This window comes from Callithrix jacchus, chromosome 4 (genome assembly GCF_049354715.1).
Source record: "Callithrix jacchus isolate 240 chromosome 4, calJac240_pri, whole genome shotgun sequence".
NCBI classification, from domain to species: Eukaryota; Metazoa; Chordata; class Mammalia; order Primates; family Cebidae; genus Callithrix; species Callithrix jacchus.
The window spans coordinates 15,723,250-15,749,397 of NC_133505.1; the positions used below are offsets into that span (position 1 = coordinate 15,723,250).

Consider the following 26,148-nt stretch of genomic DNA (forward strand, 5'->3'; position numbering starts at 1 on the left):
AAAACTTAGCTTGGTGTGGTGGCGCATCACTGTAATCCGAGCTACTCAGAAGCCTGAGGCAGTAGTATGGCTTGAACCTGGGAGGCGGAGGTTGCAGTGAGCTGAGATTTCCTCACTGAACTCCATCTGGGCGACAGAGTGAGACTCCATCTCAAAAAAAAGCAAAAAAGCCAAAGAACCCTGTTCTTTGTTAGGTGTGCTATTGCGACTGCTACAGGCATGGGCAGCACCCTTCTGCAGAAGGAAACTCTGCCTTGCTGAAAAACTTTTCCTCTGCAGCACCAAAAACTTATTTCTAACAAATGGGGGTCTTACTTTGTTACCCAGGCTGGTCTTAAACTCCTGGGCTCAAGCGATCCTCCTGCCAAAATGTTGGTATAACAGATGTGAGTTACCAGGAAATATGGGCATTTTTTGGCCAATCTTTCCTTTTGTTGTGTCTTCTACTTTTTTTTTTCTTTTGAGATGTTAGCAATACTATCTCTTGAATACTTTTGTGTGTGCATACAAAGTTTCTCCATAGTTTTAGTAGATAGCTCATAAGACTAGTGGCTTTGTGCAATTAAAAACAAAAATATTTCTCTAAATAGATGACACCAGTTAACAAACCAAAGAAATAAACAAAAGCCTTTTTAAGGCTACTGCTGCAATGAATGGTTCAATCTGAAGTTTACAGGAATAAACTGGTTGATAAGGCAAAGTAAACTTGGAGGCATAGAACAAGATTTTAAAAAGTGAGAAGAGGGTTGAAGAGACTGGCAGATGCCATCTGTCAGTATGTGAAAGGCTTGAGTCACATGGATTGCTTTTAACTTCTTGTTCTCTCATATCCTTAGTTAATGTTAACTTTTTCTTATTTCTTCGCGTAGCTTGGCCATGTAAATCCACCACAGAGAGGTGAGACAATGACATAGATGAACACAATTAATATGATGATAATGATGATAGTGAGCTTGAGGTTCTTCATACACGTGGCTCGGGCAAGATTTCTGCTAGTAGTTTTGAAGGTGACAGAAGAATCCAGGAGATTTTTCTGTTTTGTAAATCAATAATTCCAATCTTTCTTCTCACTGAGCTACCAGATCTATGTTTCTGACCATAATTCCTTTCATTTCATCCACTTGGGCTTGAGTCTCCATCACTTTGTCTAGGCCCTTATTCTCGGAGTGAGGCTTCAGCTGTGCAGCCAAGACACTCGAGAACTCACTATTCATGGCATATGGAAGTGCTGTCTGTGCTCTTGAACCGTAAGTAGTCTGGAACCTCTTCCTTATCTTATTCAGAAAATTAAAGGCTCGGGAATGTTCAAAATCATCATCAGTGATACAAAGATATACAATCCTGTTTTGGCAGATGTAATGAAACCAATAACTGTAATCCTAGCACTTTGGGAGGGTGAGGCAGGCAGATCGCTTGAGCTCAGGAGTTCAAGACCAGCCTGGGCAACATGGTAAAACCCTGTCTCTGTCCGGGCACCTTCTGAGGGTGCACAGGCTTGGGACCGAGGGGTGTGGGTCAGCACAGGGTCGCCAACTGCCCGCTTCCCATCTCCTACTTTTTAATGTGGTCATTCTTGAATGGCTTGAAAAATCTTGATTCGAGGGAAAACTCAGGTGACTCAAATTGCAAGGGCAGAAAAGTAAAGGAGAAGGATGTAGCAAAAGTGGGGTGGAAGTGGAAGAGTATTAAAAGAAAAACCTAGGCCGGGCGCGGTGGCTCAAGCCTGTAATCCCAGCACTTTGGGAGGCCGAGGCGGGTGGATCACGAGGTCAGCAGATCGGGACCATCCTGGTCAACATGGTGAAACCCCGTCTCTACTAAAAATACAAAAAATTAGCTGGGCACGGTGGTGCGTGCCTGTAATCCCAGCTACTCGGGAGGCTGAGGCAAGAGAATTGCCTGAACCCAGGAGGCGGAGGTTGCGGTGAGCCGAGATTGCGCCATTGCACTCCAGCCTGGGTAACAAGAGCGAAACTCCGTCTCAAAAAAAAAAAAAAAAAAAAAAAAAAAAAAAAAAAAAGAAAAACCTAGACAAATAAATTGAAGAGTTTAACTGAGCAAAGAAAGATTTGTGACTCAGGCAGCTCCCAGAACCAGGGTAGGTTCAGAGAGACTCTGGGCGGCTGCGTGGTCAGATAACATTTACCGAAAAAGGGAAGTGCCCTACAGAAAACAGAAGTGAGCTACAGAAACAGCCAGATTGGTTAAAGCCCTGCCTTTGCCTTATTTGAACACAGTTTGAACAGCTGGCTACCTGTGATTGGCTAATACTCGGCTGCTGTGATTGGCTGAGACTCAGTTGCTGTGATTGACTGACTCAGTTACTTGTTATTAGAGTAAGTTACAGTCTGTTTATATGTGTACTAGGTGACAGCTCACTGTGTATAGGGAAACCTTTAAGCTGAACTTAACCATGTAAGGAGGCCAAACTTAATTTAAGAAGTGTTCAGGCTTCAGGCTAAACTTAAGTGTTTATCCAGACGAAGTGCCATTCACTCTTCTCACTTATTCTTGCTCTCCCTCTCTCACCAAAGAAGCTCAGGTCAGGGCACTGGCACTGGGGCTCATGCCTGAAATCCCAACACTTTGGGAGACCAAGACAGGCAGATCACTTGAGGTCAGGAGTTCAAGACCAGCCTGGCCAACCTGGCAAAACCTCATCTCTACTGAAAATACAAAAGTAAGCTGGGCATGGTGGCATGTGCCTGTAAACCCAGCTACAGGGAGACTGAGGCAAGGAAAATCACGTGAACCTGGGAGGCAAAGTTTGCAGTGAGCCGAGATTGTACCCCTGCACTCCAGCCTGGGGGACAGAGCGAGACTCTGTCTCAAAAAGAAAAAAAAAACAACTCAGTTTAAGGACGTACTACTTATATTCTATTCGTGAGTCTTTAATGAGCACTACACCTTTTTATACCTGTGAGAACCTGCTGCTGTTTGGGAAGGGGGACACAATTTACTCTAAACTGGTCCTTGACCTCTAGGCAAACCTGTCAGCATAAATAACCAAAATGCCCGATGAAGGCTCTGGCTACCCCTGAGTGTGGAAGTGTGCCTTCACCTTCCCTGTGCACCCACCATGGCTCCACGATGCCTTTCCAAGGGATGAGTATCTATTCTCCTACCAATATTTCCATTTTCTGGAGATTACCCAGCTATGGTTAGCAGAGTTGATCAATATACTTTTTTTTTCTTTTTTGAGACAGAGTCTTGCTTTGTTGCCCAGGCTGGAGTACAGTGGCACAATCTTGGCTCACTGCAACCTTGGCCTCCCGGGTTCAATCAATTCTCCTGTCTCAGCCTCCCCAGAAGCTGGGATTATAGGCACCCACCATCGTGCCTGGCTAATTTTTGTATCTTTTTTTTGAGATGGAGTTTTGCTCTTGTTACCCAGGCTGGAGTGCAGTGGCGCAATCTCGGCTCACTGCAACCTCCGCCTCCTGGGTTCAGGCAATTCTTCTGCCTCAGCCTCCTGAGTAGCTGGGATTACAGGCATGCGCCACCATGCCCAGCTAATTTTTTGTATTTTTAGTAGAGATGGGGTTTCACCATATTGACCAGGATGGTCTCGATCTCTTGACCTCATGATCCACCCACCTCGGCCTCCCAAAGTGCTGGGATTACAGGCTTGAGCCACTGTGCCCGGCCAATTTTTGTATCTTTTTATAGAGACAGGGTTTTACCATGTTGGCCAGGTAGGTCTTGAACTCCTGACCTCATGGTGATCCACCTGCCTTGGCCTCCCAAAGTGCTGGGATTATAGGCATGAGCCACCTTACCTGGCCAATAGACTTTACTGAGAACATCGGGTCTTTGAATTGCTGTTTTGTTCTTACAATTTATTTTTCTTTCTGAACAGTGGGTTTTCTTTAAGCTACTTGAGAGCACACTTCAAGGACAAAGGTGGGTTTTCAGACAATAACGTGTGAATGGTTGGGTAGGAAGACAGGTTCCAGAGATAAATGTAATCCTTGCTTTTTGGAAAAGCATCGGGACACAGTCACATCATTCCTGAAAAGAGAATTCAATGTAAGGTCACTACTGTTATAATACCTAGTATTTCTATGAGATTTGAAAAGATTGGGGAATGCGAAAAATTTGGCTTATAAATTTGTGGGTTCCCTGAGCTAAGATGAATGATAACTTCCAGGTAGACGAAACTCAAGAAAGGGTGTGGGGGCAGGCATTGGGATGAACCACTTGTAAACTGAGAAACATTTATTAAGCAGCTACTATCAGTCCAGCCTAGAAATACTGAGATGAGTAAAACAAAACTCCTGACCTGAAGTTCTCAAGTAAGTTATAATAGATCATGATGAAAATTACAATAGAAATATGGAGAAGGCACCTTATCCAGATATGGAGTAACCTTATCCAGAAACAGAGGACTCGGTAGTTAAAGTTCTGGGGCTGGGGGGGCGTAATTCTGAGCTCAGTCATGAAGGATAAATAGAAGGTCATGAGTTGGGTTAAGGAGGCTGTTATAAGGATGGGAATTATGCTGGGAGCGGTGGCTCACACCTGTAATCCCAGCGCTTTGGGAGGCCGAGCTGGGCGGATCATGAGGTCAAGAGATTGAGACCATCCTGGCCTGTAGTCTCAGATACTTGGGAGGCTGAGGCAGGAGAACCGCTTGATCCCGGGAGGCGGAGTTGCAGTGGGCAGAGATTGTGCCACTGCACTCCAGCCTGGCGACAGAGCAGGACTCTGTCTCCAAAAAGATGGCCCGGGTTTAAATCCTAGTTCTGCCACTTATGATCATCGGTATATAACTACTTTCTAGGGCCCTGGTTTCCTCATCTGTAAAATACACATGCTATGTACCTCATATGGCTATTAGGAAGATCAAATGAAATACAAACATAATTTCTTAACAGTGTTGGCATGTTAATTGTTCAGGAAATATGAGTTATCGATGACAATTGTGATAGTAATTAGTAACACAGAGAAATGGGAATTGACGTAGCAGAGGCTGGCTCAGCAAGCCTCTATACCAACAGGATTTGTTTGGAAATCAAAAGGATTTACTTCAGACTTGGTGCAGTGGCTCATGCCTGTAATCCCTCCACTTTGGGAGGCTAAGGCGGCTGGATCATTTGAGATCAGTAGTTCGAAACCACCATGGTTAACATGGTGAAATCCCATCTCTGTTAAAAATACAACAACAACAAAAAATTAGCCAGGCGTGGTGGCAAGTGCCTGTAATCCCAGCTACTTGGGAGGCTGAGGCAGAAGAATTGCTTGAACCTGGGAGGCTGAGGTTGCAGTGAGCTGAATCTTGCCACTGCACTCCAGCCTGGGCAACATAACAACATTCCATCTCAAAAAAAAAAAAAAAAAAAAAATAGAATTTACTTCAAAGAAAGTTTACTTTCTGATTCTCATTATGGAAAAAAGCGTGGGGGAAATATGTGTTATTTGAGCTAGCATCACTGAAATGGATATGAAAGTTGAATGATTTCTCAGGCTCTGAGAAGGTTAGATAAATTGACAAGCTCATCAACCTCCCCCTTTCTCTTGATAAAATAAAAACTTCAGCTGAATTAAATTTAAAGGCATTTAATTGAGCAATGAATGATTCGTCAATCAGGCAGCCTTCCCAGCCGGAGTAGGCTCAGAGATTCCAGTGCAGCCACATGGTGGAAGATAATTTAGGGACAGTTGGTTACATGTGATTGGCCAAAACTTGATGTTTGTGGGGAGTCAAAAGTTTTACATGGATTTTCAACTGCATGTTGAGCAGTTGATTCTTCTAGCTTCTGCATTGTTCAAGGATCTGCTGTAAATGTTAAAAAGTGAAAAATCAAAATCATTTTTCATGTTTTCAATTTTGTATCACTAAAAATGCAAAACTTTCAAAAGCAGAAGGTAAAATACAGATTATAATTAAAGTGTCTAAAGGTATTTTTATATTATTATACTTTAAGTTCTGGAGTCCATGTGCCGATCGTGCAGGATTGCTACATAGGAATACACGTGCCAAGGTGGTTTGCTGTATTCATCCCCCGCCCCCCCCGTCACCAACATTGGGTATTTTTCCTAATGTTATCCCTCCCCAATCCCCCCACTCCCTGCTATCCCTACCCTAGCCTCCCACCCCCCAGCAGGCCCCAGTGTGTGATGTTCCCCTTCCGTGTTCTTATTCAACTCCCACTTATGAATGAGAACATGCAGTGTTTGCTTTTCTGTTCTTGTGTCAGTTTGCTGAGAATGATGGTTTCCAGCTTTATCCATGTCCCTGCAAAGGACAGGAACTCATCCTTTTTTTATGGCTGGATAGTATTCCATGGTATATATATGCCATGTTTTCTTTGTCCAGTCTATAACTGATGGGCATTGGATTGGTTCCAAGTCTTTGCTATTGTAAACAGTGCTGCAGTGAACATACATGTGCATGTGTCTTTATAATAGAACGATTTATAATCCTCCGGGTAGATACCCAGTAATGGGATTGCTGGGTCTAATGGTATTTCTATTTCTAGATCCTTGAGGAATCACCACACTGTCTTCCACAATGGTTGAACTAATTTATACTCCCGCCAACAGTGTAAAAGAGTTCCTATTTCTCCACATCCTTTCCAGCATCTGTTGTCTCCAGATATTTTAATGATCGCCATTCTAACTGAGGTGTGAGATGGTATCTCAATGTGGTTTTGATTTGCATTTCTCTAATGAAAATGTCTAAAGTTTTAAAAATAAAAATAATTTAGGCTGGGCTTGGTGGTTCACGCCTGTGTCCCAGAACTTTGGGAAGCTGAGGTGGGTGAATCACAAGGTCAAGAGATGGATATCATCCTGGCCAACATGGTGAAACCCCATCTCTACTAAAAATACAAACATTTGTTTCGTGTGGTGGTATGTGCCTGTAGTTCCAGCTACTTGGGAGGCTGAAGCAGGAGAATCGCTTGAAACTGGGAGGTGGAGGTTGCTGTGAGCAGAGATCCTGACCCTGTACTCCAACCTGGGTGATAGAGTGAGACTCCATCTCAAAAAAAAAAAAAAAAAAATTTAGGCTGGGCACGGTGGCTCACACCTGTAATCTCAGCACTTTGGGAGGCTGAGGAGGGTGGATCATAAGGTCAAGAGATCGAGACCAGCCTGGCCAACCCCAGGTGAAACTCCCTCTATACTAAAAATACAAAAATTAGTCAGATGTGGTGGCATGCACCTGTAGTCCCTGCTACTAGGGAAACTGAGGCATGAAAATTGCTTGAACCCAGAGGCAGGGGTTGCGGTGAGCTGAGATTGCATCACTGCGCTCCAGCCTGGGCAACAAAGACACACTCTGTCTCAGAATAAATAAATAAATGAAAGAAAAATAATTTAAATAGAGACAACATTTTTAATTTTTTTGTTTGGAAATTTAATTACATCCTACTCAATGTTTTTATAAAAATAAAACTATTTGCAATTCTAGCATTCTATGTCCATCCAGTTGCCAATATTAGAGAATTAGTATCGCTGAATTAGTATCATGTTATTTATACTCCTACAAATACACATTTGTAAATTTAGAGTAATATGAGTTGTTTAATATCGTAGAATTTTCTCAGCTGTCATGTGCAACATTTGGAAAACCATGCTAATTTATGCGTAGCTTTGGAATCACTAATTGGAACACAGAGAGAAGCAAGAAACGATGCATTGTTATGCAAGAATCTATGGCATTTACACGGCCTGAGAGGAAGTTTTTGACAAATAATTTGGAATTTTACTTTAACTTAAAGCTTCTGCTTTTCAAGTCTTCCCAGCACTTTGAAGGAGGATCTCTTGCAGATGTTGGCAGTGACAAAATTCACAGATGTTGATGGTGCTGGGATGCAGTTGTCCTTTGAGGGAATAAGGAATGATGATGGGGAAACACATCCCTGGGGCCTGAGTGGGGTCAGTTTGAATGCTGTGTGAGGCCCTCTTAATACATGGGCTAGTCAGAACCGTCTAGTTGGGACTTCCAGCCCACACTCCTGAGGCTGCTTCTCCAAGGCTCTGATATGGGTTTATGCCAATGGCAATTGCTTTTCTAATTAGCATAGCAAATGTTGGAGGTGGTGTTCTATTGCCGAAATCAGTGGCTTTCAGTTGTTAGGTTGGTGGATTCTAGAAATGGGCTCCTGGTGAAATTATAGGTACTCAGCATTTGTGTGTTAGTTGGAATATTTTAAAGACTTCCTAACTTGAACAAACAGAGTAAGAATGTAGTGAGTTTATAGCCTATACACATGAGGCTTGATTCTGAAGGGGCCCAGAATATGCCACCTCAACATATGCCACTTTGGCATATTGATGATCTTGAGCTGAAGACAAGTGAGGAACAGCAGACATAGGAAGAGCTCTCTCGTCTCCCCTTATCTGCCTAAAAGCAGGGAGTAACTTTCCCAAGAGAAAGTGCTTTCCTTGTAACAGGAATAGGAGCACAACTCTCTCTCCTTTTTTTGATGGGGAGTTTTGCTCTTCTTGCCCAGGCTGGAGTGTAGTGATATAAGCTCAGTTCACCACAACTTCTGTTTTGCGGGTTCAAGCAATTCTCCTGCCTCAGCCTCCCAATTAGCTTGGATTACAGGCATGCACCACCACACCTGGCAAATTTTTTGTATTTTTAGTAGAGATGGGGTTTCTCCATGTTGGCAAGGCTGGTCTCAAACTCTTGACCTCAGGTGATGAGGAGTTCATATCAGCAATGGAGAGTTCATAAGATGAATCTACATAAACATACCTTACTAAAATAATCTTTATCTTCCATTAGTTTATATATTTCCTAGTCACTTTCCCACAACTTATCATTCCTAGTAACCTAAACCCCTTTTCCTTTGTCTACTCACTTCTCCACAATTTATCACCCTTTGCTAGAAAGGTATATATGACCCTGTGTATAAATACTTCTTTGGATTTCTACTTCTTTTCTGTGAAACCCCTGTTCATGTAACTGTAACATCAATAAACATTGTGTCTTTTCTTCTGTCACCCTGTCTTTTGTCAGTTTAATTCCCAGGCCCCAGTCACTGAACCAAAGAGGACAGAGGGAAAAATTTTTTCTCCTACATGACTTTTTCTTAATTTAAAATTTTAATATAAATGGCCCAAATAAATTGTTTTAAACTTACAGTCATCATTCTATGGAGAATTCCATGTGTAAAAAATTATAAAGAAGGACTAGACATGTGATGACCTCCAGTGACTAAAAGGGAGTCTGCAGACACCCAGCATTAGCTAGCAGGTAGTGATTGAAATTTTCAAAGGCTTTGGCAATGAGAGTCAAATGGACAGTAATCCAGGCTGGCTCTTGTGCATTTTAGTGTATCTGGAGCTTGATATCCTGCATTGATTTTAAGCATTCCAATATTGACAAAGATTCTACTTTACCACAGCCTAGGCAACCAATGGCACTGGCAACCGATGGCACTATGCCAAAAGCTTGCCAGGTGCCTGGGGGTAATTTTCACTCCCAGTGCTGTAGGCTTACTTGCTGGGCCTCCAGTTCCTGCCGGGATAGGACTGTGACCTGTTCATGTGAGCTCCCCCAAGGCCTAGCCCAGTGCTTGGCACACAACGGGCACTCAGTTAAGATTTGTAATGTTGTAAATGAGCAAATTTGACTTTTACCCCCTCCACCCAGCAGCTCTCTCATACCTGCCTGCTTTTCTGTTAGGGGAGTACATTTTCTACCCCCAACCCCCACCTTGTTGCCCTAGTTCTCTCCAAGACCCTTAGGACAGATCCCATGTAAACCTGCTTACTTTCCTCTACTCTGCAATAATGAAAATTTCCACCTTCTGATGGAGCTGAATTTAGCTAGGAAGATTGCAACCTGATAAAAATCAGATACTCTAAAGCTTTACCCTTCTGTGGGAGTATTTGCATTTTTAAAGGTAGTTTGGTGTTGGAAATACTCTGCTAGATAGGCCCTGGGTAAGAGGGACTTCTGAGCCTGAGGAACTTCCTCCTGCACCTTATTTAACCGAGGCTGTTGGGATTATAAATGCATCCATTCAAACCTCCAGCTGTACTCAAGGCATGGTAGTGCATGAACAGCACCTGGGAGCTTGCTAGAAGTTCAGGGTCCACCTCAGGCTACCGGAGCCCACTTCACTGCTTGAGAACCTGTATTTACCTTCACGTCTGAGACCACTGAATCTCCATCCTGTCTTCCCAGGGGCATATAAGGATGCACTGCTACAGGTGAAAACAAGGGGCGTTTTGGTTCCTCATTTGGGAGAACTCTGTGATCCTTGCCCTAGGGTTACATACTTTTTGTGTCAGCAGATTTCAGTTTTTATTGCTTTGAGACAGTGTCTTGCTCCGTCACTCGGGCTGGAGTGCACTGGTGTGCATATAGCTCATCGTCACCTTGAACTCCTAGGCTCAAGCCATCCTTCCATGTGAGCTTCTGGGGTAGCTGGGACTACAGGTGTGCCACCACACTTGCTGGGTTTAAAATTTTTAGTAGAGGTGGAGCCTTGCTATTGTTATCAGAAAGGGATCCCGATCCAGACCCCAACAGAGAGTTTTTGGATCTGGTGCAAGAAGGAATTTGGGGGCTGGGCACGGTGGCTCAAGCCTGTAATCCCAGCACTTTGGGAGGCCGAGTCGGGTGAATCACAAGGTCAAAAGATCAAGACCATGGTGAAACCCTGTCTCTACTAAAAAATACAAAAATTAGCTGGGTGTGGTGGTGCGCCCCTGTGGTCCCAGCTACTTGGGAGGCTGAGGCAGGAGAATTGCTTGAACCCGGGAAGTGGAGCTTGCAGTGAGCCGAGATCGCACCACTGCACTCCAGCCTGGTGCCTGGCAACAGAGCGAGACTCTGCCTCAAAAAAAAAAAAAAAAAGAATTTTGGCGAGTTCATGTAGTAAAGTGAAAGCAAGTTTATTAGAGAAGTAAAGATACAAAAGAATGGCTAGTCCACAGACAAAGTAGTGGCATGGGTTGCTCAACCGAGTATACTTATGGTGATTTCTTGATTATATGCTAAACAATAGATGGATTAAAAATGATATTTCTGGGCCAGGCACAGTGGCTCACGCCTGTAATCCCAACACTTTGGGAGGCCAAGGCGGGAGGATCACAAGGTCAGGAGTTAGAGACCAGCCTGGCCAATATGATGAAATTTCCTCTTTACTAAAATTACAAAAAAATTAGCCAGGTGTGGTGGCACATGCCTGTAATCCAAGCTACTTGGGAGGCTGGGGGCAGGAGAATTGCTTGAACCAGGGAATCAGAGGTTGCAGTAAGCTGAGATCATTCCACTGCATGTCAGCCTAGGCGACAGAATGAGACTGTATCTCAGAAAAAAAAAAAAAAAAGATTTCTGGCTGGGCGCAGTGGCTCATGCCTGTTATCCCAGCACTTTAGGGGGCCAAGATGGGTGGATCATGAAGTCAGGAGTTTCAGACCAGCCTGCCCAACATGGTGAAATCCCATCTCTGCTAAAAATACAAAAATTATCCTGATGTAGCGGCAGGTGCTTGTAATCCCAGCTACTTGGGAAGCTGAGGCAGGAGAATCACTTGAACCCTGCAGTGAGCTGAGACCACGCCACAGTACTCCAGCCTGGGCAACAAAGTGAGACTTCATCTCAAAAAAAAAAAAAAAAAAAAAAAAGAGAGAGAGATTTCTTAGAAAGGGGTGGGTGATTCCTGGAACTAAGTGTTCCTCCCATTTTGAAACCGTATATGGTAGTTTCTTGATCTTGAAAACTGTCATGGTGTTGGTGAGAGTGTCTTTCAGCGTGCTAATGCATTGTAATTAGCATATGATGAGCAGTGAGGACAACCAGAGGTCACTTTTGTCACCATCTTTGTTTGGTGGGGTTGGCCGTTTTTTTAACTGCATCTTGTTTTACCATCACGGTCTTAAAAAAATTTTAATTCAGAAACTTTTTTTATAGATTTAAAACTAGCTGGCTGTTTTTATTTATTTTTAATTTAAAAAAATGCAAACTGGGCTCAAGTCTGAGCAACAGAGCAAGACCCTCTTATAAACTGTTGTGATACCAGTCCTGATGACCTCTTAACTCATCCTGTGACTAAGAATGCCTGGCTTCCTGGAAATGCAGCCCAGCAGGCCGCAGCCTTTTTTTACCCAGCCCCATTCAACATGGAGTCGCTGAGTGACTCTGACACTATGTCTCCTGCACTGGTCTTGAACTCTTGGCCTGAAGGGAGCCTCTCACCTTGGCCTCTCAAAGTACTGGGATTATAGGTGTGAACCACTGCACCTAGCCTTGAAGTTTCGAATTTTTACTGTGCCGGAGACTCATTCGAGGGCAGTAGTTAAAAATGCAGATCCCTGGTCAGTGGCGGTGGCTCAGGCTTGTAATCCCAGAACTTTGGGAGGCTAAGATGGGCGGTTCGTGAGGTCAGGAGTTTGAGATCAGCCTGGACAACCTGATGAAATCTATCTGGTGAAACCCTATCTCTACTAAAGACACAAAACATTAGCTGGGCATGGTAGAGCACACCTGTAATCCCAGCTACTTTGGAGGCTGAGGCAGGAGAATCATATGAACCTGGGAGGAGGAGGTTGCAGTGAGCCAAGATCACGCCACTGCACTCCAGCCTGGGCAACAGGGTGAGACGCCATCTCAAAAAAAAAAAAAAAAAAAAAAAAAAGAAATGCAGATCCCTCTGAGAGTCTGACTCAGCAGGTCAGGGATAAGGCCCAGGAATTTGCATTTTTAACAGGCAACTCAGGTGACTCCTAGGAAGATTGTTCTAGTTTCACACTCTGAGGGAATCCAGCCCTTAATCTGATCCAGCCAGGTCGGGTGATACACGAGGACGGCAGAGTATGACACACTGAAGCCTGCTTGAGGAAATGCTGGGACCAGCGTGGAGCTTCCCTTGAAAGCCCTAAATTTATAGTATTAAGTCCTTGTTATTTATAGACTGGATCTTTTGCCCGTTGTGGGCTAAGGAAATATGAGAACTTCTCATTTCAGGGTTGGTTTAAGGCAAGTAATTGGAGGTCATGTTTACCACCTGGGCATCTTTTACTCCCTGCAAAAGAAATGTGATTATTCCTCCCACCACCTAGCCTCTGTTTCTCCATGGCTTTCCCTCCTGCCCCTGGGACCCACCCTTGGGCTGTTCACATTTTTGGGAGCCTGGGGAATGGCTTCTGACTACAGCAGTGAAAGCTTTGCAGGTGGTTGATAGGGAAGGAGGTGGAATTGCATCACTTTCTTGGTCTCTTCTGAGTTATTACGGAAAATGAAATTGTTGGCTGTGGGGAATTAATTGAATATCATGAGCCCAGAACTGCTAAGAAAATACCTGTCCCGAGATTTTCTGGAAAGGAATGCTGTAGATTGCATTTCCAATTTGCCATTCTTTCTCTAGGGTTTTGGGCAAAAGGACTGCTGAGACAAAGGGTAAATGCGGTGACACATTAGGTGACGCTAGCATACATATATTTGCAGAGAGCACAGATAGACAACACATGCCATTTGCTGGCCGTTCCTGAGTGTGTTTAAAAGAAGAATCAATGTGTTAGGATTATTCACGCTGCAATTCTGAAGACCGTGATTGTTTCTTAGGCTTTGGGTGTGTTTAGTAAAAAGACCTTGAATATTCCAGACTGTGTGTTCCAATAGGAATGTGATAATTGCAACCATGTGTGATGTGGCAGTGTTTTTACCTGATGAGAGGACCTGGGAGAACAAAGACTGCTAGGAAGTTCATGTGTATTTGTTGTACAAATTAATACAAACTAATTGTATTAATTGTTGCTTACTAATTAGGCAAATTCCTAACATTCTGTCTCACCCAGCACTGGGCTGAGATGTGGTCATCTGTGCCTCTTGACATCTGTCCTGTATGTCTTTTTTTCAGGGAGAAAGGCAGTTACTGTTTTATGAAAATGTCTAGAATGGTCACATTTGAGATGGCCTCATACAGGAGGGGAAATCTCATTTGTTTGAACACCTCTGCCCCGTCCTTCCTTGTAAGCCCCAAATGGTGCCTTGGCTTTCCCCTTGATGGATTCATTGTGTTGATTTAAGCCAATGTGGCAGAAAATCTGATGTCATCTGCAGCTGCTACACTGAGACTCAAAGAAGCAGCCATTAACCCTTACAAAGACCCACATGACGGCTCCATGGCCTTTTCAATATTCTGTTTGTCAATAACCATCGTGTCAGTCAGATTTCTGTATTGTCTTTAACATGTATTGTGCATTGGCAAAGGAGCTTTTAGCCCTTGCATATGTTTAATAAATACACATTTATTGAAGCCCTGAGATGTGCCAGACAGGCATGTAAACTCAGCTATGTCTGTGGTCTCCCTCATCTCTAGGTGCCTTAGGAATCTCTCAAGCTTTAGGAAACCTTTTGGTCCATGAGTACTGGGGAAGGAATTCCGCTTCTGGGAAAGGCATCGGGAACTCTTGATGCTGCGCCTGCAGCCTCTGACGGGCTTCAGAATGAAGGTTCTCTCTCACACTCCCGGCCGAGAGCCCTCCGAGGATGCAAGGAGAGGATTTTGGCATGGACGGTGATGCGTGGGGCAGTTGCTGTGGTAACGGGAGTCTCTCATGCTGTTGGAGTAGTATCTGGGAGTCCTTAGGACTCATTCTTAGAAGTCAGGACGGGGACCCCAAACCTGGTCTCTTATATTGAAGTTTTTGGATACCCGCAATGGCTACTTTGTTTTCTTTTTCACATATGAAAGACAATTTTGAAATTTATTTCAGTTTTAGGAATTAACATTTTATTGGATGGGTGTGGTGGCTCGGGCCTGTAATCCCAGCACATTGGGAGGCCAAGGTGGGAGGATCACTGGAGCCCAGGAGTTGGAGACCAGCCTGGACAACATAGGGAGACCTCGTCTATACTAAATAAATAAATAAACAAATAAATAAAGTGGAGTATTCATGTTCTTTTAAAATTTGTCTAGCAGGCTTTCCAGTTTTCAGTGGAAAGCCCCCTTAAAAAAGTGATTTAGCAGGACATAGTGATGCTTGCTTGTAGTCCCAACTGCTCAGGATGCTAAGGTGAGAAGGTCCTTGAGCTCTGGGAGGTTGAGGATACAGTGAGCTAGGATTGCAGCCCTGCACTCCTGGCTGGGAGACAGATACCCTGTCTCTAGAAAAAAAATTATTAAAAAAAAAAAACACGAAAAAAACCCCAAACCATTTTATTGAACAAAGTTACAAATTCAAAAACCTAGATTCTTCTTAAGTTTTAAGTTCAATATAAGAATCCTATTCTAGCTATTGTACTAGCATATTTTAACAATCACATTTAAGGGGCCTTTGAATTATGTGTGTTCCAATTCATAAACTTAGTTAATTGAACTCCTTTATGTATTTTAAACTGCACTTACAAATTTAGCATGTTATATTTCCTTTTTCAGTACCTAAATGATCTGACAAAGCTTTTTAAGCATTTAAGTAATTTTTATAAATATAATAAACATATAAATATGGTGGACTTTAAGTGCTCTTAAGTGTTTCAATAGTGTATAAGCACTTGGTAAGATTTCAACTTAACATCATAAGCCTAAATCAATTATCAACTATACATTCTAAACTGGAATTATGAAGCTGAACTGTTACTCTAATTGGCTATATTATCTTAAACATTGCCAAATTTTAAAACACCAAATATGTCAGCCAAATTTCCAACAAAAAAATTTGCTGCTGTTGTTGTTGTTGTTGAGACAGAGTCCTGCTGTGTTGCCCAGGTTGGAGTGCAGTGGTACAATCTTGGTTCACGGCCACCTCTGCCTCCTGGGTTCAAGCAATTCTTCTGCCGCAGCCTCCTGAGTAGCTGGGATTACAGGCACACCATCATGCCCAACTAATTTTGTATTTTTAATAGGGACTGGGTTTCACCATGTTGACCAGGCTGGTCTTGAACTCCTAATCTCAAGTGATCTGCCAGCCTTGGTCCCCCAAAGTGTGGGATTACAGGCATGAGCCACTGTGCCCTTCTGCAGTTTTTACTCTAGATTCAAACTCTTCCTAGCATTGCAAGATGTTGACCCGTTAAACTATTGTGTGCTTCAGGCAAGTTTGGGAGAATGTTCTCAGACTTGACTGATGAAGGTGGAAGAGTGCAGCCGGCAGCCTGCGAGCATTCCTCTCGATCCTGATGGGCCACACGGAGCCCTGGGAACAGTGCATGGCAGGAAACCTGACTCAAGGGGCAGCCCAGTGTCCCTTTCTCCCACATGGTGGACAGCCACAGTCTAGTTGAAGAAGCTGACATGTCCACTCAGGTCAATCAATTGGATTTTGTATTTTTTTGGCTCCTAAAGTGATAGAAATGTCTTTTCCATCTAATTCCAAAGGACCTTTGAACTGAACGTAAACCTGTGTTTTTTTTTTTTCACAGAATGTTTCTCTCTTAGAACCATGAAACTCTTATAAGTAATAAAACACAAACTGACTTCTTCCCACAAATTTCTTTGCTTTGCCTTATTATTTGACTGATGGAGGAGACAGAGAAAAGCTTCCCCTCTGTTCTCTGAAGGTTCACCAAAATGAACTGACATACCACCCCCACCCCCACCAATAAATAAATAAATAAAAAGAGGGCTGGGCGCGGTGGCTCACGCCTGTAATCCCAGCACTTTGGGAGGCCGAGGCGGGCGGATCACGAGGTCAAGAGATGAAGACCATCCTGGCCAACATGGTGAAACCCCATCTCTAAAAAAATAAATAAATAAGATAAATAAGAAAAAAGAAAAAAAGAAAATGAACTGACAATAGATTAATAGGAGAAAAGGTATATAGGTTTGTTTAACACGCCTAGCATGGGGGAATGGCAGAATGATTACCCAGTACCCCATGAGGTCCATATGCTTCTATACTCATCTTCATAGGAGAAGGGGAAATGGGGGTGTGTAGCAATTTAAGGGGTGGTAAATGACTTTGATTTTTTTGAGACAGAGTCTTGCCCCCTGTTGCCCAGGCTAGAGTGCAGTGGTGCGATCTTGGCTTACTGCAACCTCTGTCTCCTGGGTTCAAGCAATTCTCCTGCCTTAACCTCCCGAGTAGCTGAGATTACAGGTGCCTGCCACTATGCCCGGCTAATTTTTGTATTTTTAGTAGAGACAGGGTTTTACCATCTCAGCCAGGCTGGTCTCCAACTCCTGACCTTGTGATCTGTCCGCCTTGGCCTCCCAAAGGGCTGGGATTACAGGTGTGAGCCACTGCACCCAGCCCTGCAAATGACTTCTTGGGGGGAATGAAGGCCCCCAATATGTAGACAATGGTTAATACATAATTCTCTTTGGGAATGAATGGAACCTAAGAACTGATGACAGTTTGGGATGAAGTTAGTCTGGATTCCAGGTGTGGTATGTAATGTTCAATCTCCTCCGTGATATGAGTCTTAGTTTTCTCTGGATGATGAAATGTCAGAGAAGGAATTCAAGGCGATTGTGTTTCTCTTTTGGGGGCCTAGTTTCTAGATAGATAAGGGAACTTCAGAGAACAGCTTTCTTCTGTATTTTGAGAGAGGCAGAGGATTGAGGAACAGAGCTGAAGGAAGTCAGAGGGACGTTGAGGCTGTTTAGTTCTGCAGGTTAAAGCACCATATTTTGGGGTATTGTTTTGTAAGCCCCAATATATTTGACTGAGGTGATAACTGATGATTTGGTCACAACTTCTCATCTACAAATACATCTCAATTACAAATGGAATAATACCAGACATATAAACGCACATCTTTAACCTACTGCCTGGTGCCCAGGATGCCCAGGCAATGATGCTTATTATTATTGGAGATTTTTGAAGGGGCCCCCAGACCATTAAGAAGATGCAGTGGTGGGGGACTGAGGCGAGCGGATCGCTTGAGATCAGGAGTTCAAGACTGGCCTGGCCAACATGGAAAAACCCCGTTTCTACTAAAAATACAAAAAAATTAGCTGGGTGGTGCCTGTAGTCTCAGATACTTGGGAAGTTGAGGCAGAAGAATCACTTGAATCCAGGAGGCAAAGGTTGCAGTGAGCTGAGATCATGCCACTGCACTCGAGCCTGGGAGACAGAGCGAGACTCTGTCTCAAAAAAACAAGAAACAAAACAAAAAAGGGTCCAGGGGGTTACACGAGGTCTTCGACAAACACTGAAAACTAGACAGGGTATAAAAAAAGAAGAGCTATCCCCCGAATGGTAGGTGTGAGAACTTGACATGAAAGAGAGAATGGATAAAAGGGAGAAAAGAGGCAGAAAATCACCTGTAACCATATAGAGATATTTATATTTAGTAAAATATTTTCAGCTTCAGCTTACACACACAAAAAACCGGTGAAGCATCCGGTTGAATACTCGAATATGTCACTGCAGGGAGACGGCGATTCACAGAGAGATTTTCTTCATAAAGAAATAGAGCCTCGCCTATTCAAAAGCAGTTCCTTTCAGTACAACACTACATTGAACAGGGCTCCTTTTCAAGGGGTTTATTAGAAACAAGATTATTATCTTCAGCATTTAGATGGCGTGCTCACTGGGGCTGTAACACCAGGGCACTTAGGCGCGCCCATTATCAATGGACAGCATAATCTTTGGAAGTTTAAAAATAGCTTTCATGGCTGGGCGCGGTGGCTTACGCCTGTAACCCCAGGACTTTGGGAGGCCTAAGCAGGCGGATCACCCGAGGTCAGGAGTTTGAGACCCTCAGCCCGGCCGATAAGGGTGAAACCCTCTCTCTACTAAAGATAAAAAAATTAGCTGGATGTGGTGGTGCATGCCTGTAGTCTCTGCTCCTCGGGAGGCTGCGGCAGGAAAACTGCTTTAACCTGAAACATGGAGGCTTCAGTGAGCCAAGATCGTGCTATTACACTCTAGTCTGAGCAACAGAGTGAGACTGTCTAAAAAAAAAATAGCTTTCACAACCTTTCATGGCTTCTTTTGCATGGGCTATGGCTGTGTGCCCTGGAGAATGCCAGGCACCCTGTGTGGAGGCTGCTGTGATGGAACCTTGCTATAATGTTGACCTTAGGGGGTCCAGGCTATAGGACCACCCTGGAGGAATGATCCTGCAGTAACATCCTTTGAGACCACAGGTAAGCTAGAGTTTAGAGGAAAACAATGTTCAGGACATAGTTCTTGTTCCAACCACGACCTTTGGCAAATCATTTATCATTTCTGGGTTAGATAACCAATTAGAAACATGTGTGATTCAGAATTCTGATTTTTTTTTTCTTTAAAGTTCAGTTTAGCTTAATAAATAGATAGCAAGCACTGAGTATGATCAAGGGTTCACACTAGATGTTAGGAACAGAAAGAGGAATAAGACCTTCTCTGCCCCTGTGGGGCTGTGGGAGAGAAACATAAGACATCTTTTCAATACAATTTGTCCTCTTCAGCAGAGCTTGCAAACGCAAATGTTTATGTGCGTAGGGGACAGATGCACTTTGTGAATGAGAGAAGCAGGCCTTTAGGGGCCTTGGCATGTGGAGGTCACCTGCCCCATCTTAAGGGCAGACAGCATCTCAGCTTCAGCTATTGCCAGGCGGAAGTTTAGTGCCAACATTGCCAGATCTTCCCATTTCTCAAAGGGATCTGGATTTTTATGTAAAATATACTGTTTCTTTTTTTCTCCAATGTTGGAACAGTGCAAATCAACCCCAAATACATCTGCAAGCCTGATAACCTCACCTCTAGGTGCAGAGAGGAATGGAACTCTTTGCTTCAGTTTTTTTTTTTTTTTTTTTATCATTAGGCATTTATCCAAGCACTCCCTTTTTGAAAGGTTTCAGTCATTCCATTAGAAAAACTTTTCTAATAGAACAGTCCAAACATGTAAACAGGATGGGCACAGTGGCTCATGCCTGTAATCCTGGCACTTTGAGAGGCCAAGGTGGGCAATCACTTGAGGTCAGGAGTTTGAGACCAGCCTGGCCAACATGGTAAAACCCTGTCTGTACTAAAAATACAAAAATTAGCCAGGCGTGGTGGCCCACACCTGTAATCCCAGCTACTCACTCTGTTGCCCAGTCTGGAGTGCAGTGGTGTGAGTACAGCTCACTGAAGCCTTGAACTCCCCTGCTCAAGTGATCCTATCGCCTCAGCCTCCTGAGTAGCTGGGACTACAGGTGTACACCACCGCACCCAGCTAATTTTTTAATTTTTTTTAGAGACCAGCTCTTGATATGTTGCCCAGGCTGGTGTCAAACTCCTGGACTCAAGCAATCCTCCTGACTCAGCCTCCCAAAGTGGTGCTGGGGTTTCAGGTGTGAGCCACCATGCACGCCCAAAGTTTGCTTTGTTAACTCTGCACACTCTTCTTTATTCCTCTTCCTCCTCTTCCTTCTGCTCTTCTTCCTTCTTCTCCTTCTCCTCCTCCTCCTTCACCTTCTTCCTCTTCTTTCTCCTTCCTTCTCCTCCTCCTTCTTCCTTCTTCCTCCCCTTTCTCCTCCTCCTCTTCCTTCTTCTTTGATAACATATTGTTTTTACACTCAAAAAATGTAAGTGGCCTGGGCTTCCTTCCACCTTTGCAAGGCCCGGTCGTCCTGGATGTGCACAATGTTACCCCCTCTGGGGAAGGATGGCTTTGAAGAGGGATGTAGTGGTGAGACCAGTTATGAGTCTGATCCTGGGGTTCAGGTGTGAGGTGATAGAAATGGACCATGAGGATACTGAGGGCATGAAGAGGGGGCAGTTCTGAGAGCCACCCCAAAGCCAGATGGGTTGTAGGTCTTTGAGGAGGCATTTTTGTCTGGCTTTCCTTTCCAGCATGCTTCTGGGCTTAGATTGAGTCTGTTCATAAAAGGTCAGTTCTTCTCCCATCCCCAAATAACACATGGATCCTTAAGCCAAATAGAGATGACTTTTGCATTATTTTGTACTATGTTTGGTTTAATTTACCCGTGTAATACTTGTAAACATGGCTATCAATTTCTGTGTGTTTGGAAATTAGGAATTAATGTCTTATTAAATGTAGAGGAACTTATCTTCATTTATGAGGAAAAATTTAAACTTTTTTTTTTTGAGATGGAGTCTCACTCTTGTTACCCAGGCTGGAGTGCAGTGATGCCATCTCGGCTCACCCTAACCTCCGCCTCCTGGGTTCAAGCAATTCTCCTGCCTCAGCCTCCTGAGTAGCTGGGATTACATGCACGCACCAGCACGCCTGGCTAATTTTTTGTATTTTTAGTAGAGACGGGGTTTCTCCATGTTAGTCAGGCTGGTCTTGAACTCACAACCTCAGGTGATCTGCCCACCTTGGCCTCCCAAAGTGCTGAGATTACAGGTGTGAGCCACCGTGCCCGACCAAAAATTTAATCTTAATACAACTTTTATATCCAGAAACTGACATAAAGACAGTAGTAAAGAGGTATTGGTTTCTTTCTGTTTTTAATACCTTTTATTGAGATCTTTTTGGATCAGTGGATTTTTTTTTTATCTAAATTACACATCTACATATATTTTAGCACTCAAACTGAAGCCAACTCAAGGTACAGCAGAGAAACTGCAATTTTCGAGGGGATAAGTGCTTTGCTTTGAATTGGTTGATGAATTATCCTGATGTTTGAATTAGATCTGGTTGGAGGGGACAGCCCAGTATATGCCCATCAGTGAGATACTGGTTAGATGACATTCAGGCCAGATGTGGTAGCTCACACCTGTAATCCCAGCACTTTTGGAGGAGGCCATAGACTTTTGGAGGATCACATGAGCCCAGGAGTTTGAGACCAGCCTTTGCAACATAGTGAGATCTGGTCTCTATTAAAAAAAAAAACCCAGAAATTAAAAAAATAAAAGGTAACCATCTTCAACACGAGGTTTCCCAAACAAGGTAGGTTGAATATTGGAAATGTCTGCTTTCGATAGCTGACGCTTGTCCTGGTGTCTATTTAGAGAAGGTACTTTCCACAATAGGTATACCAAGGAGGAGGAAAGGGGAAATGAGAGGGGGAAATAGTTTACAAGTCTAAAGCAAGGCACCGGCTTAACCAATTATTCCCAAATTCGGAGCCTAAAATAAAAACCTGATTTTACAACCATCTTCTCTTGATTCTGTTAGCTAACTAGTGAATACAATCATTCCTACTTATTTTGGGGCTTTTGAGTCTCATGCTGTCGTCCAGGCTGGAGTGCTGTGGTATGATCTTGGCTCACTGCAACCTCTGCCTCCAGGGTTCAAGTGATTCTCCTGCCTCAGCCTCCGGAGTAGCTGGGACTATAGGCGTCCAGCACCATACCTGGCTAATTTTTTATTTTTGGTAGAGACGGGGTTTCACCATGTTGGTCAGGCTGGTCTACTCCTGATCTCAGGTGATCTGCCTGCCTCGGCCTCCGGAAGTGCTGGAATTATAGGCATGAGCCACCACGCCCAGTATGGCATCTGTTTTAAAATCTCCCTTTATTCAATTTCAGTAAGATAAAATTACCTTAAAACATTGATTTTGAGAATTGGCTAATTCCATTTTGACTTAATTTCTTTAATTCAGAGGTTAAACTTTTTTTTTTTTTTTTTTAAGACAGGTTCTTCCTCTATTGCCCAGGCTGGAGTGCAATGGCAGGATCTCGGCTCATTGCAACCTCCACCTCCTGGGTTCAAGCTGTTCTCCCACCTCAGCCTCACAAGTGGCTGGGATTATAGGTGAGCACCACCACAGCCCGGCCAATTTTTCTATAGTAGAGACGCGGTTTCACCATATTGGTCAGGCTGGTCTTGAACTCTTGACTTCAGGTGATCCAGCCACCTCACCTCTCAATACTGCCACACTGGGGATTAAATTTCAACATGAGTTTTGAGGAACAAATATTCAAACCATAGCAGTCCCAAACTCCAATTTTTGTCTCCCTGTCACCTTGAGACTTCAAAGCTTCACTCAGCTTTTCATCTGCTTCTGGTAGGTCCTCTTAGCTTCTTGCCAAAGCTTTAAACATAGCTTAGGAATTAACCAATGACTGTAAGGGAAACCAGTGAGGAGCCTCAGGATTCCTCCAACGGATCTCTCCTGTCCACCATTTTGGCCCCAACTCTCAATTGACCTGACAGCTGGAGCCCCATTTTTTGTATTCCTAGATCTGAGGGATTGCCGAAAGCTCTGCATTGATTTTCAGCCTCTAGCTCAAAACTGCTTAAAAACCAGCAAATGGCCAGGTGTGGTGGCTCATGCCTGTAATCCCAGCATTTTGGGAGGCCAAGACGGGTGGATCACCTGAGGTCAGGAGTTCAAGACCAGCCTGGCTAAGATGGTGAAACCCCATTTCTACTAAAAATACAAAAAAATTAGCTGGATGTGATGGTGTGTGCCTGTAGCGCTTGTAATCCCAGCTACTTGGGAGGCTCAAGCAGAAGAATTGCTTGAACCTGGGAGGCAGAGGTTGCAGTGAGCCAAGATTATGCAGTTACACTCCAGCTTGGGCAGCAAGAGTGAAACTTTCAAAAAAACAAAAAACAGCAAATGAAGTGTCGGTTCTTTCCAGGAGCTTCCATTCTTTCTGGATCCTGGTGCTTCTGGAGAATTCCATAGCTTTCCAGTGCAACTGAACAGATTATTTTTGTGTTTTATCTAGCTCTTCTAGTTGTGCAGAACCAAAAGCAAAGAAATTCACAATTTAAAAACTACTTTTTTTTTTTTTTGAGATGGAGTCTCATTCTGTTGCCCAGGCTGGAGTACAGTGGTATGATCTCAGCTCACTGAAACCTCCACTTCTCAAGTTCAAGCAATTCTCCTGCCTCAGCCTCCCTAGTAGCTGAGATTACAGGTGCACACTACCACACCTGGCTAATTTTTGTATTTTTAGTAGAGTTTGGGTTTCACCATGTTGGACAGGCTGGTCTTAAACTCCTGACCTCAAGTGATCCGCCCACCTTGGCCTCCCAAAGTGCTGAGATTACAGGCGTGAGCCACTGTGCCTGGCCAAGACCAATTTCTTATAAGTTCTCATGTTTGAGCTTCACAAAAACCTCATGTGGCAGAAAGGGCATGGGTCACTGTTCCCATTTGACGGAAGAGATGGTTGCCTGGTGGGGGTGGGAAGTCTGAGAAACGGAGAGGAGAAATCTCATCTGCCTCACTGCAGGGCTGAGACTAGAACCCTTGTCTCTTGGTTCCTAGCATAATATATACTATTTTCCTTCACACCATCTTGCCCCTCCATGTGTATTTATCTGCAAGGGTTATCAAAACAAAAAAACACAGACTGGTGCCTTAAACAACAGGTTTATTTCTTCGCAGTTCTTAAGACTAGAAGTCCAAGATCAAAGTGTCAGCCTGGTAGGTTTCTTCGGCGGCCGCTCTCCTTGGCTCATGGATGCTGTCTTCACCCATGTCCTCACAGGGTCTTCTCTGTGTGCCAGTGTGAGTGCTAATCCCCTCTTCTTATATGGACACAGTCATGGGATTAGGGCCGTCCCTGCTGACCTCATTTCAACTTGATTATCTCCTTAAACACCCTAGCTCCAAATATAGCCACATTCGGAGGTACTAGGAGTTAGGGCTTCAACATATGAATTTTGGGAGTAGGGGAGAGACAGGTCAGCCTAGAACCTAGAATCACATAAGGGACTTATGACTGTAATGATCAATTTTCTTAAAATGTCTGTACATTAATCTATAGGCCCTCTCTTTGCTTTATCCTGGAGTTCTCAAAATACAGCACTAGCTTCATGACAATCTGCAGCTTTAGCGCCAACATTAGCACCAGCACAAACTTGTTAGAAATGCGAACTCTCACTCCCCACCTTAGGCCTACCTGGTTAGGACCTCCAGGAACGGGCCCAGCAAACCCTTCAGGTGATTCTGATGCTGCCCGAGCAGCTGTGCAAAGGACAGCTACGAGGCAGAGTTGGTTCAGCTGTAAATTCTGGTCATGCTGTTCTTCAGCCCTTTCTAAAGGATGACTCTCCTGAGACATCAGGTTATGATTGATGGCCAGATCTGTCAGATAGCAGCATTTAAATCAATGCTAATCTGTCTTTTGGTATCATTTGGCATTCAAATATCGCCTACTCATTTGAGGATTTATAAAGGAGGCAACATTCAGTAGGAAGCTTTCTTATTTGAGAAATGAGATTCTTTGCTAATCTGGGCCTCAGTTTCATTATCTTGAAAATGAGAAATCTGCATTCCTTTTTCAGTGCACACAGTCTGTGCATCCATGGAAATGACTCAGAGTCACTAGCATCCCAGAAGCAGCAGTGAAGTGATATTCTGGGGTTTTCTGAATGGTCAGCATAAGCAACCCAAACTGCACCAAGCAGACTACCTCAAATTGGAAATTTTTAGAGGTGAGCATGAGGTTTGCACCCAATCATTGCTCTGGCTTTGGCTCTGGCTGAATATATGTAATGGGTACTTGATAAACATAGGAGGGTTGAGATCAGAATTTGTATATTGCCCATAAAATCCCAAGCTCCCTCAGACCCAGTACCTGGTGTACTGGTGAGGGCCCTGGCGGAATTTTGGGCTCTGTGTCGCTGCTGCCTCATTGCTGTGCTCCAGGTTCACAGTGAGCAGCACCATCTCCATCTTTCTTCTTCTACATGAGATATTTTTAAAATTTCTTTTTTGAGGCTGGATGCAATGGCTCACGCCTGTAACCCCAACACTCTGGGAGGCCGAGGTGGGTGGATCATGAGGTCAAGAGATTGAGACCATCCTGGCCAACATGGTGAAACCCCATCTCTACTAAAAATACAAAAATTAGCTGGGCGTGGAGGCACCTGCCTATAGTCCCAGCTACTCAGGAGGCTGAGGCAGGCGAATTAATTGAACCCGGGAGTCAGAGGTTGCAATGAGCTGAGATAGTACCACTGCATTCCAGCCTGGTGAGAGAGCAAGACTCTATCTCAAAAAAGTTTCTTAATTTTTTAAGTTTTTATAAAGACAGGGTCTCACTGTGTTGCTGAGGCTAGTCTTGAATTCCTAGGCTCAAGTGATCCTCTCACCTCTGCCTTCCTAAGTGCTGGGATTACAGGCAAGAGCCAGCGTGCCCAATTCTTACACAGGCTCTTTCAATCTCTTTATCACAGCTTCACAAAGCAAGCAAGCAAGGTTTTATTGTGTCTATTTTACTGCATTATAGAAACCTTGAGAAAGTTAAACACTGGTCCAGAGGTACAAACCGGCAGGTGAAGGAGCTAGGAAGAAAATCCCCTTGGCCATTGCCAATGTACTTCCCCACCTCCAAATCTTTGTTTTGGGGACTGGCATAAAATGGAGAAAAAAAAACCACACACACAAAACA

At 43.9% G+C, this 26,148-nt stretch overlaps 1 protein-coding gene, 1 non-coding gene and 1 pseudogene across 25 annotated transcripts in view; 2 read left to right on the forward strand and 1 right to left on the reverse strand.

Annotated features, from left to right (window-relative positions):
* LOC128931702 (uncharacterized) overlaps positions 1-26,148 on the forward strand; it is a 664,375-nt gene that overhangs the window by 91,437 nt on the left and 546,790 nt on the right. The gene's annotated exons all lie outside the window — the stretch shown is intronic.
* LOC108591049 (vesicle-associated membrane protein 7-like) lies at positions 854-25,430 on the reverse strand (annotated as a pseudogene).
* LOC118153333 (U7 small nuclear RNA) lies at positions 14,861-14,922 on the forward strand. The gene has a single exon (XR_004742576.1). It is a non-coding gene; the product is annotated as a U7 small nuclear RNA (small nuclear RNA).